Source organism: Vanacampus margaritifer, chromosome 4 (assembly GCF_051991255.1).
Source record: "Vanacampus margaritifer isolate UIUO_Vmar chromosome 4, RoL_Vmar_1.0, whole genome shotgun sequence".
NCBI classification, from domain to species: domain Eukaryota; kingdom Metazoa; phylum Chordata; class Actinopteri; order Syngnathiformes; family Syngnathidae; genus Vanacampus; species Vanacampus margaritifer.
The window spans coordinates 11,277,734-11,289,438 of NC_135435.1; the positions used below are offsets into that span (position 1 = coordinate 11,277,734).

Here is an 11,705-nt window from a genome sequence, read left to right on the forward strand (position 1 = left end):
TCCTGCAGTTTCTTTCTTCTTTTTTTTTTTGTATAATGCATAGGTTTGGTGTCGCCTACTGTTCTTGTTACATGAACTCATCTTGTTGGTTGGTTCAACTAGTGTGTTCGTTGCCGGTAGCAACTGAATATAAAAACGCTAAACATTTTGTCAGTGTTCCGTGTTGGAAACAATATTTGTTGAATATAGTTTTGGCTTTTTTGTTTCAAATGGAAATTATGCCATCTAGTGACCAGGTGTGTTTAAAACAGCACCCTTTATAGTGTGCGCGCAACCTCATGAACGAACCAGGTACGTTGATTAGTAGTGTGGAAACTTTGTCAACCGCGCCTACAGGCTGCTTTGTTTGATTTTTGATTTAGTGTCTACAGTTTGCTTTGATCATAGTATTTTGGATTGTTTGATGACCTTGTGCACACATACATACACAACATACATACGCAATCAACACAATTACATATCACATACACGCGCGTCTGACTAAAGACAATCCAATCAAGGAAAGACAGTGGCCGGAGACTGAAGTCATCTGAAATAAGTAAGTCAAACGAAATGTGGATCTTGTTGGCCTTAATTAATTGTTGAATTGTTGGAAAGGAAATTAAGGTTGCAACGTTCCACGTTTATTCAACATTTCACATAAGATTGGTAACAGGTGGGAAATGGTACCTCCTAAATCGTCCCTCTTCAGGAGACAAAAAAAAAATAAGAAACGGCAGGATTGCTCAACTATTAACTTTAAATTGTTAAACAGAGCAAGCCATTTTCAACACTTTAGATTTGTCAATAATTTGTCCGAAAAAATATTTCCACAAGCCAGCCAAATGGCCTTCCAGGTTAACTGCTATTACACAATTTACAGTGTCTGACACTTTCGTTTAGTGCTGTCAATATTGAATATTTTTAGAATCGATTAATCTATTGATAATGTAATCGACTAATCGGGTTCATTTTACTTTTGCATTAAAGTGTATTATACAGTATGTTCCTCCTGATTACTGTTAACCAGTGATTGGTGTTGATTTTATACTTTGCATTCGTATAGTGATTTAAAACATTTTTTTAAGGGGGATTATTGGGGTTTAAAAAAACGGATATTTACAAATGTCTTATTTTAACTAAACACAGAAGATAATATTCTTTAATGAAGAACTACATAAATCAGTGAACAATTACTGTTGATCAAAGGATTTGTACGATTTTAAATTTAAAAAAAAATGGCTCCAAACAATTACTCGATTATTAAAATAGTTGTTGATTAATTTGATCATCCTTTACTTGTCCATTAAACGATTAATTTTGACAGCTTTGCTTTCATTTAATTGGCATATGAACACATCACCTTGCTCTGAAATGACCAAAAAAGAGGAAAGAATAAAAATAAAAAAAATTTTAATCAAAATATACTGTAGGTAGCAAAAATGCACACTTTGACTTTGGTTGAAGGATCAAGGCATTTTGGTTACAATTCTTACGTAGTGTAATCGCTTATAAATGAATGAAATCAGATGCTACATTTTGCCACATAAAAAAATCCCCAAAGCACACACACACAAAAACATGCTTTTCATCACATAAAAGACAATATACTATTTGCTTATTTGAATTCATCTCTGCTGAGCAAGGCAACAGTCCACTCCTCAAACTGATCATCTCGCGGTCTTACAGCTATAAAACCAAGAAGCATTGGCAGCAAATTCAATTGATTGGAAAGGAATTCATTCACAGGCACAAGTGCAACAACATAGCACAAGTGAGAACCACTTTTTCTTTCATGCTACATCCCTCCACCCCCACCCCCTTAAATCACAAGACCTAAAAATGGCACAAGCACAGCGCAGTCTGCTATTTTTAGAATCCAGTAAAAGAACAGGACGCTTGCAGAGAGGCTGAAGCGTATGCACACCGGGCTATAAATACAAACGCCATGCATGCAGGTTCATTTAGCCCACCCTTCCCATTCACATTCGAAACCAGCAAACAGACTCCTGCATCGCTAATGTGCATTATTTATTGTTACTCCTTTGGTCTATTCCTGTCCGACAGAACTCTGTGCCAGCTCTGCTAGGAAATGTTTCTCAATGAATAATTGAGCGGAGTTATATTTTTTGACCAGCCCCGTCTTAGCTGCGGTTATAAATAGCTCATGTGCATCAAAGCATGCATGGATTTGTCAGGGACGTTGAGCCCAGCAGTAGGAGCCTTGTTATGTAATAGGCATGTGACTTGGCACACCGCACAGTCACTGCATTGAATGAGCCGAGCGTGTGAGGCTCGTACCCATTGAGTGTTTCAGAGCGGTTGTGTATTGGCAGCGCCTGCAATTTTATTATTTTTATTTTTTATTTTATTTTATTTTATTATTTTTTTATTTTTATTTTTTAAACAATGTGCACTTTATTGACACACGTCCACACAAGAATATAATAGGCTATATAACAAGTGATACATTCATCCCTTTCATATGTTGGCATGTATTGTTGAATGGGTTTAGTTTTCCCATCCATTAATTACATGTTCGCCTTGTAAATGTACACTTTATGAAAGGGAGCCTCTTTTTTTTCCCCTTACTGGTAAACTGCTCCTGTCCAAAGTTTGTAATTTCTTCCCATGCTAAACTTTTTGATGATCATTGTGTTATCGTTTCACATCGCAGTTTGTATTTTTAGCACAGCACTGCCGAGTATAGTAACGGATGTTGCTGCAAGATATTACATAATTGAGTGATAGTGACTTTTTATAGTTGCTGCAGAAAAACAGCGCAGGACCTGATTTGAGCCCAACATGACACGAGTGCGTCGCTTCATTCAGTAAAATGTTACATAATATCCGGGAGGAGAAACTTCCCACAGTGTAAGAAGAACTTTATAAGGATCCAAAACAACAGGGTTTGCATGTGTACATATGACAAGATATTTAATTTAATTTCATTCAGTTTATTCCAGATTTAGGGAATGTTAATGTTCAATTGTTGAATTCCTTTTATGAACACTCAATTAGCATTTGGGAACGGAGGACACCAATTGGTGAAGCTGTGTAGGTGGAATTCTCTCCGATTCTTGCTTGATGTACAATTTTCTTTACTTTCAGTGGAAGACAGGTCAGGACTGCTGGCGGGCCATTCGAGGACTTGCACTCTTACGACAAAGCCACACTGTTGTAACAAATGAGGATTTTGGTTTGGCATTTTCTTGCTGAAATAAGCAGAGAGAAAGAGAGAAAAGGTCATTTCAGCATTTTCTTGCTCTAAAACATTGCAAAGTTAATGATGCCGCTACAGATGTGCAATTTACTCATGCTATGGGCACTAACAGATGCTAGCTTTTGAACTTTGTGCTGATAACAATCTGGATGGTCCATTTCTTCGCAGGCCTGGAGGTCGTGATGTCCATGGTTTTGAAAAACAATTTGAAAGGTGGACTCGTCAGACCACAGCATATTTTGTGTCGTTCCATCCCAGATGAATTCTGGGTTTAGTTGATGTATGGCTTTCACTTTTCATGATAGAGTTTTAAGTTGCATTTGTAGATGTAGCAACAAATGTGCAACATCTTTCATAAAATGACGCTAGTTTTTAGTGCAGTGCTGCCTGAGAGATCAAAGGTCATGGGCTTCCGATGTTGTTTTTTGGTTTTGTGTGCAGCGATTTCTCCAGATGTTCAGAATCTTTTGATGATATTTTAAACCATAGACGATGAAATCCCTAAATTCCATGTTGAAAACATTGCTCTTTCACTGTTGGACTATTTGCTCACACAATCTTTCACGATGTGGTAAAAATTGCTCATTTGTGAAGTAGTAACACTTTCAGGGATGCTCTTTTTATTCCCAATATTGACACTCAACTGTTTCTAATTAAACGGATTACCTGTGAAATACTCCTAACAGGTGTTTTTTCAACATTTTTCAGCTTTCCTAATCTTTTGTTTCCCCTGTTCCATTTTGGAACGTGTTGCAGGCGTCAAATTCAAAATGAGATATTATTTGCATAATAATAATAATAATGAATAATAATACTTCATTGGAAGTGGGGTCTGCGTGTGTGCACATATATACAGTTGTGCTCTTCAGCTAGCATACCGTAGCCCAATGCAAACGTATGAGCACAACTGTAAATGTACAAAAGCTAAATGTTGTTTCTGATGCAAAAATGCTACGAATTGTCACATGCACATCTCTATTCATGTCGACTTAAACCTCTGAAAATATCAAAAGAATGGCCACAGTATTTGGAATCTTATGGGCATTAAAGCTTTTTCTCATCATACAGTTGTGCTCATAAGTTTACATACCTCTAGGGTATGTTCAGCTAACCCAGAAATGTTAAATTATTGGCCCATTATGAATTGAGCCTTCTCAGTTAAAACAGCACATTAAGCCAAGCATTCACACTCACACACTTACAGTCACTAAGTGGGAATCAATCACACATTGACTGGCTCTAAACTTATTAAAACCTGCACGTGCATTATTTGCCGTTATAATTGTGACATGAATATTATTTTTTGGGGGGCAGCAAAGCAAAGGGTTTGAGACTAAAGCATAGTAAATGCAGTTCCAAAATCAGCACCACGGACAGCTCCACTGCAACTCCTTAGTAGCGATGTATATAACCAAGTGGGCACGTGAATCACAATGTGTACAATTATGGACACTATTTTACAAAGCAAGTGGACACTTAAAAATAATGATAAAGGAAAGCCTGCAAGTTTGCTGTTAAAAATCGACTCATGGCTACTTGGATTTCATATTGTTGTACACAAGTCATTTTTCAGTGATTGTATCTGTGATCGCGTTTTTTTGTTTGTTTTTTTGCAACAAAGGAAGCCACTGAACGCACTAATTGGACTGCCATCTATTTGATCGACTCTTTGTCATTGGTTTATTTACAGAGGCCGATGCATTCAGAGCGATTGACCATTCACCATGCGCCAGTCCTGTGTACAGTAGTAGGCCACCTTGAGCAGAGAAAGCCGCAGCGGCAGGCATGTTGAGGATGGGAGTTAAAAATAGCATCATCAGTCGGCCAAGCGGCGCTCCGTTACTACGCGTTTCAGCATTCTGCCCTGTGCAGGGGGAAGCAGGGGGGAAGGGGTTGGGTTGGGGGTGGAGGGGGTCCGCAGCCTTCCACCTCTTTCCGTAGCTCTGCATCATCACACATGAAGGAGGAGGGGGTCAACACCTGGAGTGTACGTGGGTCTGCTGGAGGGGGAAACCCGACCTGAAGGCTTTCGGATTTGTCCTCATGACGCTGACGTGTTACAAGCTCCCAAACACAAGACAAGCCTGAGGTGTGCGCAAATAATACAATGGCCTTTCCATTGTTGAGGCAGAGGAGGAGGGGGGTCTTTAATTTTAGTCACAGCATCTCCCTTCTTTTGTCTTTTTTGTTTCTGGTGCATTTTTTCTTTCTTTTGCCTCAGCGGGCTCACAAGCTGTGCGTGGATGCTCCTGCGTCCGTCTTCAAAGTGGGAGATTCTCCACCTGACGTCAACACTGACGCAGCCGTCAAGAGAAGGAAGTCGCTTTTCTTTTTGCCATTTCGTGAATTGTGCTGAATGTTAGTCGTGTATTTGAGTATTACTTTTGCTTTGTTTTTAAGCGCTAAATGTACTTAAGGCATCTTAAATCTGCAGAAGATGGGCATGCGTTTCCACACATTGTGTTGTGCACGCGCAATAACCATGCACGAGAGAGAGAGAGGGTAGGATGGGGGTTGAGGAGGGTAAAGGGGCGGGGGGTGATGAAGGCTGCACGCACGAAATTCCTCCAAGGAACCTCTGCGAGCTTTTCTTTTTTTTCTTCTTCTTCTTCTTCTTTTTTTCATCACGCGCGTGCTAAAAATAGAAACAGGGTTGGATCGTGATCCAGAAATAGATAGGGGGCATCACTCCTATAAAAGGCACACCATTCAAGAGTACAGTGTGTGCACAGTAGGAAGAACCGAAAAGCACGAGCACATTTTAAAGCAGAGAGCAGTTTTATTTTATTTTTCCCTCCTGCACGGTGACACTCCTCAATCTTTCATGGTGAGTATTGTGGAAATGTTTCTCTTCTATCTTGCATCTTCCTGTCAGATTTGGCATCATTTGTGCAATTTTCATTTTTGATTCATGCCATTGCTATGTGTAGAGAAGTAAATGATTGTTTGGGGGGTTGTTTGCAGAAAGGGAATCATATTACGGGTGATTTGTTGCATGCATTGCCAATTTGCTGTTTCCAGCTCCTTGATGGAAGTATGAGTATATTTTGAAGCGGCTGCATGCTTTTTTTTTTTTTTTTTTGGGTCGCGAATGGGGGAGCTATCCTCCCTTTGTGGTGCTGAAGTGCTCTTTACCACAACGTCCTTATAATACATCACTGTGCATTACAGATACATTCAGTACACTTCCATTGATCACAAAACATATTTAGTGTGTATTTGTTTCAATTGCTTTTCGATTATTTATTTTTTTACTGATTCATACGTGATCACAAAGACCCTCCGTCTCATTGAGGTGTTTTAGGTTGAACCCAAATGAAATAATCAAATAAAAAGCTGCTCACCGCCTCAAATAGATCTCGTTAGTGACATTCGAGTCCTTATTTGCAGTTTTTTGTCCTTTTGTGCGCGCTGAGGCTTGAGTCGTGACTGCTGAAAGTGAGCACGCCGTGTGCTGCGTCAGTGGCGTCTGGCTCCGTTGAGCTCGAGACAGATTTTAGGAGGGGGGGGGGGGGTAGCGGTGAGGAAGGGGGGTTGGATCGTGACCGGCTGGAAGACACGTCCACGCATGAAAAGGCTTACATGGCTCCCGTGGAAACAGAAACATGAGGGTGGGGCCACGTTTTTTTGCTTTAAATTTTAGGGTCAAAAATATACACAGATGACATAAAACTTGAATCATGGGTCGAAATTATTGAAAGCATTAAATCCAAACAACAGAACCTCCTTCAACATATAGCATACAAGACTGAAAAATATAACTCATAATGTATACACTATGACTATCAGGCTTTACAGCTGCTGATCGGTGCTCTTTTCTGATACATTCCTATTGGTTGGTGGCAACTGGCTCCGTCCAATGGAATCACAGGAAAGCCACAGCTGTGCGTGAATGTCCACAATGCTTTTTATTTTTATTTTTTTTTAAATAACAACACTGTGTAACTGAAAAGCAGTGCCGATCAGTGGGCTTGTCACACACATGCACACCCTTTCCAGAACCACAATGATAATGATGATGATGATGATGATGATGATGATGATGATGATGATGATGATGATGACGAAGACCAGAGGAGTCATGGACCAGAAGTGGATCCGGGAGTTGTCCGTCACGAATCTTTTTGCGGTCTGGGCTTGCTGTGCATACATGAAGATGGGAAGCCCTTACCCCAAAAAGCATTTGTGGAGGATGTGAACCTCGTTTTACAACACTGCCACACCGTCTGTCTGTCTGTCTGTCTGTCTGCCTGTCTGCCTCTCACACACACCTGATGCAAAAGGGTGTCTTGTAATAGCAGTTAACAGCAACACACAATCATCTTAAAATAAAAACATCCAATGTTCCCCAACTACTGTGGGCTAATTATTGGTCCTGGTGCTAGTTAACCTTTGCAACCCTTCCAGGGCCCAAACGGTACGTTCCCAACCGTAGGAGTCAGCAGTACCTTTGAGGGACATTGTACAGTATACCTTAGATGATTTACGTGCATGGCTTGTCAGGTGTTATGCGCGTGATGTACCAAATCCTGAGATTTTTTTTCTTTGTGTTGTGGTGTAATTTGATAGAAGAACAGATGTGGGACAGATGGTCTATTACTAATAATATAACTGCAAAACAAAACAAAACATTACTATAATAATAAAATGTTTTCATCAATCCTGTAGAACCAATTCTACACTCCCAATCTGAATTTGTTAAAGATATAATTGGATTTCATAAGTGTGCGTACACTTAAATTGCTTCAAAGGTGTTGATGTTTTTATTTCATTTATAATACATTTAATTAGGTTACACGAGCACTCATCTAAGTTTCATGTGTAAGTCATCATTAAATTCATCTAAATAACAGCACATTTGATGTCCAGTCACTTTAACTACTGAAAAGGACATATGGTGTGTTATACATTTTCCACAATTTCAATGTTCTGTTAACAGCAATCTTCATTAAGTTGTGTATTTTTTTCAATGCTATATTTTTTAAATGATCAAATATCGTACACTTTACTGTTTGTGAAACAGGTTCACACACACACTTTTGGAGATGAAATGGCTCAAACCATCGGAAGCTCAGAATGGAAATGGTGCAAAAATAAATGTAAGAGCCAAACCTGTCTTCTTAATTGTATACTATGCAATACTTTATGTTTGCAAAAATATTACGTTTAAAACAAATATTTGGCATCCAACACTCTGAACAATGCAACAATTACATCTTCCGCTGTTTGATGATGTTGTAGTTTTTTATACTCTACATCCACTTTTCAAGAGGATCATTTAATTTTTTGGGGCAAATCACAATTTTTAAAAACAATAATTTGTTTTATTGTTTTGTCCTATTATTTTTATTCACACACACCAGAATAACACCGACGTTATGTTGCTTATATATATATGTATATATATATATATATATATATATATATATATATATATATATATATATATAAACATTATTTCAATCCCCCCAAATTCACTTGTAAGCTATTTTCTGTATTGAAAAATATTTCACTAAACTCACACATTTCAAAGTATGCAGCACAGCCTGAACTTCTCCAACACGAGGAATCTCATCAATCGTTTCATGACATTGTGTGTGCGTGTGTAAAAGAAATATGAGGTTGATGCAGAGCATGTGTGTGACCTGTGGTTGTTTTTGCTCTTGTCGGACAGGTGAACGCCGAGTAGATGAAAGGAAAGAGGATTGACGCACAAACATTCAAGTTCCCCTGCTGGAATAGAAACGAGGGAACATCGTATGGTAAGTACGAGAAGAGGCTGAGAAATGTCATGAAGATGTTTTATAGGAAGGAACATTAGCAGTTTTGTTTTATTCTTATTGTATTAATGTGTTATTTTCTTATTTTTGTATTTACAGTTTTCTTTAATACGTATATTAATACGTTTTTATGAGTGCATGTGTAATTTGTAGAATTTTTTTTGTATTGTATTTTGCTACTTTCTTTGTCACACCCATGCTGAGTATGTGAAAGAATGACAATCATTCATAATCTTTTTTACTTTTTACTTTTTATTGCAATTTTTATTTAAAAGTAATGAAACCCATGATTTTTTCCCCTTGTTTTTTTCACAGCCTTAAATTCTGCTAAATTCCTTTCCTTTTTTTTTGTTTTTGGAGCATTTGTTTAGTTTGGGGGCTTTCTAGTTTAATTACTGCTAAAATAAATCCACACCTAGGACTGTGTTTCCATATTTATGTATAATAATATCTGATAATCCGAGTAACATTATCATTATGTATCAAACATGTAGTAGTAAATAAATGATTTCAAAAAGCATTCATACATGGTGTATTGTTTTATTTATCTTATTGATATTTTTAACTCATTCACTGCCATTGACGGCTATAGAGGTTTGAACTATTTCTATTAGTTTAAAAAAATGTCTACTTTTGTTAACAAGAGTATGAAAACCTATATTTTTTATTGTACATTTAGAACAGATATAACATTTTTGATTAATTGTGAGTTAACTAGTGAAGTCATGCGATTAATTATGATTAAAAAATGTACACTTTTTTTTAATTAATCACACATTTTATATCTGTATTTCTAGAAGAAAAAAATCTAGGTTTTCATACTCTTGTTAACAAAAGTGGATTTTTTTTTAAACTAATAGAAATAGTTCAAATGAATTTTTGACGTCTATAGCCGTCAATGGCAGTGAATGAGTTAAAGAGAAACTGTTCTTTCAAATTTGTGTTATTTAGCTAAATTTACTTAATGCAGATGTGCCCATTTAGTCACAAAATGAACAACAACAAAACACACATCCTTTGAAATCTTAATTTAAAAAAAATCAATAAGGTCCACTTTGAAATGAAATAAAGAAGCAACAACAACTGAACAATAGTGCCAGCCAAATGTGCTGAATTTCACAATGTTGATGGACCTTTGAATGCACATGCATAAATGAGCTTTGCATTGTTCCGTCAACATCACAGGTCGATCCAAGAAGGATTTCCTCAGTCACACTCACTCACATGTGGGATGAGGACCACTCCTCTCATGTATGCGCCTACAAGCGCCTGTGGTCATGAGTGGCAGTTGCTGTGTTTATGGGCGGGATGGTGCTTTCATCTAAATTTCATTCAGGTTTCCTTTGAAAGCTCAGAGGCAAACAGTTTAGACTCCTGTTTACCGTTGCTGCATTTCTATTTTTAGAAGCAATGCTCTTATATAACGCTTCAGCTCACATTATGGACCCATGCTGTCTGCTCTACTTGGCTGCATTTTACATAGTGGACGTCGGGATACTCATTTCTACTGATTTTAGAAACTAACAGGAGTCAGTAAATGGAAATGAGCACCTTCCTCCTCCTCCCCCCAAACTCACAAAAATAAAACATGAAATGAAAAGCCCACATGACATTTTTGCAGATCTTTGCATGCTGTGCTTTGTTTTGTATCCATGATAATTAATTGTACAAAAATGCCACATTTTATACATCTATTTTCTACGCCGCGTATCCTTATTAGGTGAAGTGAAAACTTGTGTCACTGACTATTAACAACTTTTATTTACAGCAAACATAAAAAAAATGAAGTGGACAATATATATGCAATGTTCGATATAAGCGGTTTCACATCGCGGTTTGCGAGGCTAAATTAGCATTTTATACCTCATCAAAACACATTGAATGGTGGAACTGATAGGAGAATCAAATCTCCAAGATGGGTCTAGAAATGCATCCATCGTTATGATCAGTCCTCCTGTTTGGAGCAGCATTGATGAGGACAAGACATGGCGAGTTAAATTGATTGAATCAAACTTCAGTCTTTCTCACAACTCATGTTTTCAATTGACAGATATATTCCTTTATTTCCACATTTAAAAGACAAAGGCTCAAAACTATTTTCAATACAATGACAATAATGCATTGAAAGATATTGCATTGCATTGCACCATCATAACTATTCTATTTAATATTTACTAGGGGTGGGAATCTTTTAATGCCTCACGATTCGATTCAGATTTTTGGGTCTGCGATTCGATTCAGAATACATTTTTGATTAAGAACGATTTTTGATTCAAAATGGTTTGATTGACAATGATTTTTGCTTCAATCTAGCTGTTCTCACCTCCACATGTTGACGACAACCAGGCCAGTAGAACAGGAAACGGAGACGGGGTTGGCTGCGGAAAAGTGTCCAGTCCCTACTGAACCATGGACCAACTGAAGCACCTGTGGCCTTAGCTTGCGAGGGACGAGGAGCTGGAAGACAGGCCCGATTCCTCACATGTTCCTCCAGTGCCGATGGAGAAGATTGCCTCGGGTGTGTTTGTCTCCAGGTCCAGCATGGACACAGCTCCATGCAGGTTGTCAGCCATTTTATGTCCTTTGGTCATGTCTGTTGTTTGAACTTGTGGAGTGGCCAATAAACATTCACACACACATAAGTGAATTTATTTGTGTGCATATTGTGATATTAGCGCGGCATACATTGACTTAAAGGAGAACTCAGGAACAGGAAGTCAGAC

At 38.0% G+C, this 11,705-nt stretch overlaps 1 long non-coding RNA gene across 1 annotated transcript; it reads left to right on the forward strand.

The window, feature by feature from the left end:
• Positions 1-5,721: 5,721 nt before the first annotated feature.
• LOC144049929 (uncharacterized) lies at positions 5,722-11,633 on the forward strand. Its single transcript, XR_013293724.1, has 4 exons — positions 5,722-6,029; positions 8,226-8,301; positions 8,877-8,964; positions 11,296-11,633. It is a non-coding gene; the product is annotated as an uncharacterized LOC144049929 (long non-coding RNA).
• The last annotated feature ends 72 nt before the right edge of the window (positions 11,634-11,705 follow it).